The sequence below is a fragment of the Triticum aestivum genome, chromosome 4A (assembly GCF_018294505.1).
Source record: "Triticum aestivum cultivar Chinese Spring chromosome 4A, IWGSC CS RefSeq v2.1, whole genome shotgun sequence".
NCBI lineage: Eukaryota > Viridiplantae > Streptophyta > Magnoliopsida > Poales > Poaceae > Triticum > Triticum aestivum.
The window spans coordinates 648,839,901-648,846,005 of NC_057803.1; positions in this window are offsets into that span (position 1 = coordinate 648,839,901).

The following is a 6,105-nucleotide window of genomic DNA, read 5'->3' on the forward strand; positions in this document are numbered from 1 at the left end:
TTTGCACCAAAAAATTTTGATCTAAGTTTGACTTGAAACAAATCTAATATGTAGCGTAAAAAATGGAGGGAGTAGTTCGATAGGCTAGTCATAGTGGGAGTAACTTAGCTAGTAACATAACATGCCCCAATGTAAATTTGCTTATGTGACATGTAGTTAATGAGGAGAGAGAGGTTGTTAGTATCTTTAAAATATGTTACCCTAACATAGTGCCTCCCAAGAAAAAAATGAGTATACAAACTAATAAATGAAGCTATCTATCACACTACTAGTACTATTATACTTTCCACTATGGAGCTACTAGTATATGTTACTACCCACTATAACCAACATTACCAATCTAACAACTCACTTTCCAAGTTTCCACCGGTTGTCGGTTTCCACCACCATGAATCAGTGTACTAGCCCAGTAGCACGGGCTCCACAACATTCAGCCATGCGGATAAACTATTATTATGTATGTGGGAGCATACATATTACTTGCCCAAAAGTAAATTTATTTCTAGTGGTCAACAACGCCCAACACATAGCAGAAAACCTGAACTAGAACATGTGCCTCTTCTAACTAGAGAGGGACCACTAGTAGAAAAGGGGGCAAAGGTCCAAGCTGGGTCAGCCCATTAGTCCCGGTTCAGTCCAGAACCGGGACCCATGGGGCATTGGACCCGGTTCGTGAGCCCCGGGGGCCGGCCGGGCCACGTGGGCCATTGGTCCCGGTTCGTCTGGACCTTTTGGTCCCGGTTGGTGGGACGAACCGAGACCAATGGACCTCGCTCCTGGCCCACCACCATTGGTCCCGGTTGGTGGCATGAACCGGGACCAAAGGCTGTCCTTTAGTCACGGTTCATGCCACCAACCGGGACCAATGATGTGCCTATATATACCCCTTCGCGTAAGAGCAGAGCACACTGCTCTGTTTTTTCTGGCCGCCGAGGGGGAGAGGGCTTGGTGGTGCTCTAGCTCACCTCCTATGCACACAAGGTGTTCGATGGAATGCCCGAGCCACACTACTTAAGCTTTCTCCATTTTCCTCAATATTTGTCTAGGTTTAGCGGTCCGTCACGCCCCGTCCCCGTCTTCACCGCCGTCGATCACTCGCGCCGATCTCATCGTTGGCACCACCGTGGTGAGCCTCTTGTTCTTATCTTCTTTCTGAAAGGAAAAATATTCTTACTTGTATGTTTAGATAGATACTTGTATTATTTTCTTACTTTTATTATTGCATCTTATATAGTGCTATGGTTTTGGTATCCGCCACCGTCGGCCCTCGTCCTGTCTATGGGATGTGGTATATATTATCTTTTAATAACTATTGGTTCATTTATTGTTTATGACAATTATGCCAACCAACGTGACATAGATTTTATTTATCTAGGAGGTTGTTGAACCGGAAATTCCAACCGACCCTATTATCCAGAGGTTAAATTTAGTTGAAGAAGAAAACAATTTCTTGAAGGAAAAAATAAGAAAAATTGAGGAGGAGAAGATGATATTGGAGTTGCATGTTGCGGATGTCATCGATGATCACAAGATCAAGATGGATTCAATGCACTTGAAGATTAGAAAGATTAGAAAATATGCCATTCATACCGAGGCTTGTTATCATTATGCCGTTGGATCAGTTGTTACCTTGGTTACGATTATGATCGCATTTGTTTTCGCATTGAAATGTTTTACATAGTTTTAATGTATGGTTTAATTAATTTAGATGCTCTGTAGAGCTTTATGTTGTTAGATGAGAACTATGTATGTACTTTGGTTTTAATATGATGATGAACTTCTATTAATTTGGTCACTTAATTATCTATTCATGATGTTCTGTAATGGTTTTTGACACACTTAATTATATATAATGCACGCAGATGAACCGACAATGGATGTACGGTGACAGACACACCTCCGAGTACATTAAGGGCATGCATGATTTTCTCGAAGTGGCTGAGGCAAATAAGCAGAATGGTTTTATGTGTTGTCCATGCCTTATATGTGAGAATACGAAGTCTTACTCTGACCGGAAAATCCTTCACACCCACCTGCTTTACAAGGGTTTCATGCCACACTATAATGCCTTCACACCCACCTGCTTTACAAGGGTTTCATGCCACACTATAATGTTTGGACGAGACACGGAGAAATAGGGGTTATGATGGAAGACGGCGAAGAAGAAGAGTACGATGACAACTATGTGCCCCCTGAATACGGTGATGCTACTGAACATCAAGAGGAACCAGACGATGTGCATGATGATGATGCAACGGGCGAAGCTGCTGAAGATCAAGAGGAACCAGATGATGTGCCCGATGATGATGATCTCCGCTGGGTCATTGTCGATGCAAGGACGCAATGCGAAAGTCAAAAGGAGAAGCTGAAGTTCGATCGCATGTTATAGGATAAAAAAAGGGTTGTACCCCAATTGCGAAGATGGCAACACAAAGCTCGGTACCGTACTGGAATTGCTGCAGTGGAAGGCAGAGAATGTTGTGCCTGACAAAGGATTTGAGAAGCTACTGAAAATATTGAAGAAGAAGCTTCCAAAGGATAACGAATTGCCCGACAGTACATACGCAACAAAGAAGGTCATATGCCCTCTACGATTGGAGGTGCAGAAGATACATGCATGCCCTAACGACTGCATCCTCTACCGCGGTGCGTACAAGGATCTGAACGCATGCCCGGTATGCGGTGCATTACGGTATAAGATCAGACGAGATGACCTTGGTGATGTTGACGGCGAGCCCCCTAGGAAGAGGGTTCCTGCGAAGGTGATGTGGTATGCTCCTATAATACCACGGTTGAAACGTCTGTTCAGAAACGGAGAGCATGCCAAGTTGATGCGATGGCACAGTGAGGACCGTAAGAAAGACGAGAAGTTGAGAGCACCCGCTGACGGGTCGCAGTGGAGAAAAATCGAGAGAAAGTACTGGGATGAGTTTGCAAGTGACCCAAGGAACGTATGGTTTGCTTTAAGCGCGAATGGCATTAATCCTTTCGGGGAGTAGAGCAGCAATCACAGCACCTGGCCCGTGACTCTGTGTATGTATAACCTTCCTCCCTGTATGTGCATGAAGCCGAAGTTCATTATGATGCCAGTTCTCATCCAAGGCCCTAAGCAACCCGGCAACGACATTGATGTGTACCTAAGGCCATTAGTTGAAGAACTTTTACAGCTGTGGAATGGAAACGGTGTACGTACATGGGATGAGCACAAATGGAGGAATTTGACCTAAAGGCGTTGCTGTTCGTGACCATCAACGATTGGCCCGCTCTCAGTAACCTTTCAGGACAGACAAACCAGGGATACCATGCATGCACGCACTATTTACTTGACAACGATAGTATATACCTCGGAAGCTGCAGGAAGAATGTGTACCTGGGCCATCGTCAATTTCTTCCGACCATCCATCAATGTCGAAAGAAAGGCAAGCATTTCAGGCGAGGCAGGTCATCGAAAGAAGCCCGCCATGCGTACCGGTGATCACGTCCTTACTATGGTCAATGATTTACATGTAATCTTTGGAAAGGGTCCCGGCGCACTAGCTGTTCCGAATGACGCTGAGGGACACGCACCCATGTGGAAGAAGAAATCTATATTTTGGGACCTACCCTACTGGAAAGACATAGAGGTCCGCTCTTCAATCGACGTGATGCACGTGACGAAGAACCTTTGCGTGAACCTGCTAGGCTTCTTGGGCGTGTATGGAAAGACAAAAGATACACCTGAGGCACGGGAGGACCTGCAATGTTTGCACGAAAAATACAACATGTCTCTGAAGCAGTATGAAAGTCCTGCCAGCTACGCTCTTACGAAAAAAGAGAAAGAAATCTTCTTTGAATGTCTGCTCAGTATGAAGGTCCCGACTGGCTTCTCGTCGAATATAAAGGGAATAATAAATATGCCAGAGAAAAAGTTCCAGAACCTAAAGCCTCATGACTGCCACGTGATTATGACGCAACTGCTTCCGGTTGCATTGAGGGGGCTTCTACCGGAAAACGTTGGATTAGCCATTGTGAAGCTATGTGCATTCCTCAATGCAATCTCTCAGAAGGTGATCGATCCAGAAATCGTACCAAGGCTAAGGAGTGATGTGGCGCAATATCTTGTCAGTTTCGAGCTGGTGTTCCCACCATCCTTCTTCAATATCATGCCGCACGTCCTAGTTCATATACTCAACGAGATTGTCATTTTGGGGCCCGTATTTCTACACAATATGTTCCCATTTGAGAGGTTCATGGGAGTCCTAAATAAATATGTTCGTAACCGCGCTAGGCCAGAAGGAAGCATCTCCATGGGCCATCAAACAGAGGATGTCATTGGGTTTTGTGTTCACTTCATTCCTGGCCTTAAGAAGATAGGTCTCCCTAAATCGCGGTATGAGGGAAGACTGACTGGAAAAGGCATGCTTGGAAGGGACTCAATAATATGCAGGGACGGATATTCTTGGTCTCAAACACACTACACAGTTCTACAGAACTCTAGCTTGGTGACCCCGTATGTCAATGAACACAAGAACAGTCTGCGCTCCAAACACCCGGAGCAGTGCGACGACTGGATTACATGTGAACACATCAGGACTTTCAGCAGTTGGTTGGAAACACATCTCAGAGGTGACAACACTGTTTATGATGAGATGTACTTGTTGTCCAGGGTACCATCTTTGACTGTATTGATTTACAAAGCATACGAGATAAATGGGAATACATTTTACACGATTGACCAAGATCAAAAGAGCACCAACCAAAACAGCAGTGTCCGCTTTGATGCAACAACCGAGAGGGGAAAGGACACATATTGTGGTTACATAGTGGACATATGGGAACTTGACTACGGACATGATTTTAAGGTCCCTTTTTTTAAGTGCAAATGGGTCAATCTGTCAGGAGGCGGGGTACAGGTAGACCCACAGTATGGAATGACAAAAGTGGATCTGAAAAATCTTGGGTACACTGACGAACCGTTCGTCCTAGCCAATGATGTGGCACAGGTTATCTATGTGAAGGACATGTCTACCAGACCGAGAAAAATAAAAGATAAGGAAGCGAATACATCATATGATGAGCCAAAGCGCCACATAGTTCTTTCAGGAAAAAGGGACATCGTGGGAGTGGAGGGCAAGACAGACATGTCTGAAGATTATGAAAAGTTTCATGAAATTCCTCCCTTCAAAGTCAAGGCTGACCCAAGCATCCTGATAAACGATGAAGATTATCCATGGTTACGGTGCAATAAGCAAATGACACAAGCAAAGATAAAGTGAAGACTTTCTCCCGCAACTATTATGATGATACCATGCCAACTTTGTAACAGACGAGTATGATACCATTGTCCGTTTTGTACATGCACATGCTATGTGGGTGAAATTATCATACCATGCCAACTTTCAACTTTTTTAGAGTTCATTTGAAATGCTTTAATGTCTTATGGTTCGGCCCTCGTAATACCATTAATCCCGGTTCGCTCCTTGTCAACTATGTTCTCACCAAGAACACTCTCAAGAGGGCAGCCACGTGGGCCATTGGTCCCGGTTCGTCTGGACCTTTCGATCCCGGTTCCACGCGCGAACCGGGACCAATGCGCCTCGCCCCTGGCCCATGACCATTAGTCCCGGTTTGTGCCACAAACTGGGACTAAAGGGTTGGTCCTCGTTGCGCTCAGAGTTTAGTCCCACCTCGCCAACCAAAGGGCGCTCAAACCGGTTTTCTCTGAAATAGATGCCCCTATATAGGGAATTTGACCTAAATTAATAGTGAATTTCTCTGAAATTCATAGAAATTTATTATGAATTTAAGTTGAATTTTCTCTATAGGCGCATCTATGTTCATTTTTTAGTAAAGTTAATCACAAACTTGTGATTCACACAAATTTCAAACAATTCAAATTTTAACTATTCAAATTTAAAAACTAATGGCACTAACAGAAAGTTTATAATTTTTCTAAAACTAATAGCACTAACAGAAAGTTTATAATTTTGCTGACCTAAAAGCAAAAAGAATTAAAAAAATAAAGCAAAAAACAAAATAAAATAAATAATGCAGAAAACAAAACAAAAAAACTGGAAACAAAATAAAAATAGCAACAATAAGTATTTTGTTGTAAGTAGAAACAAA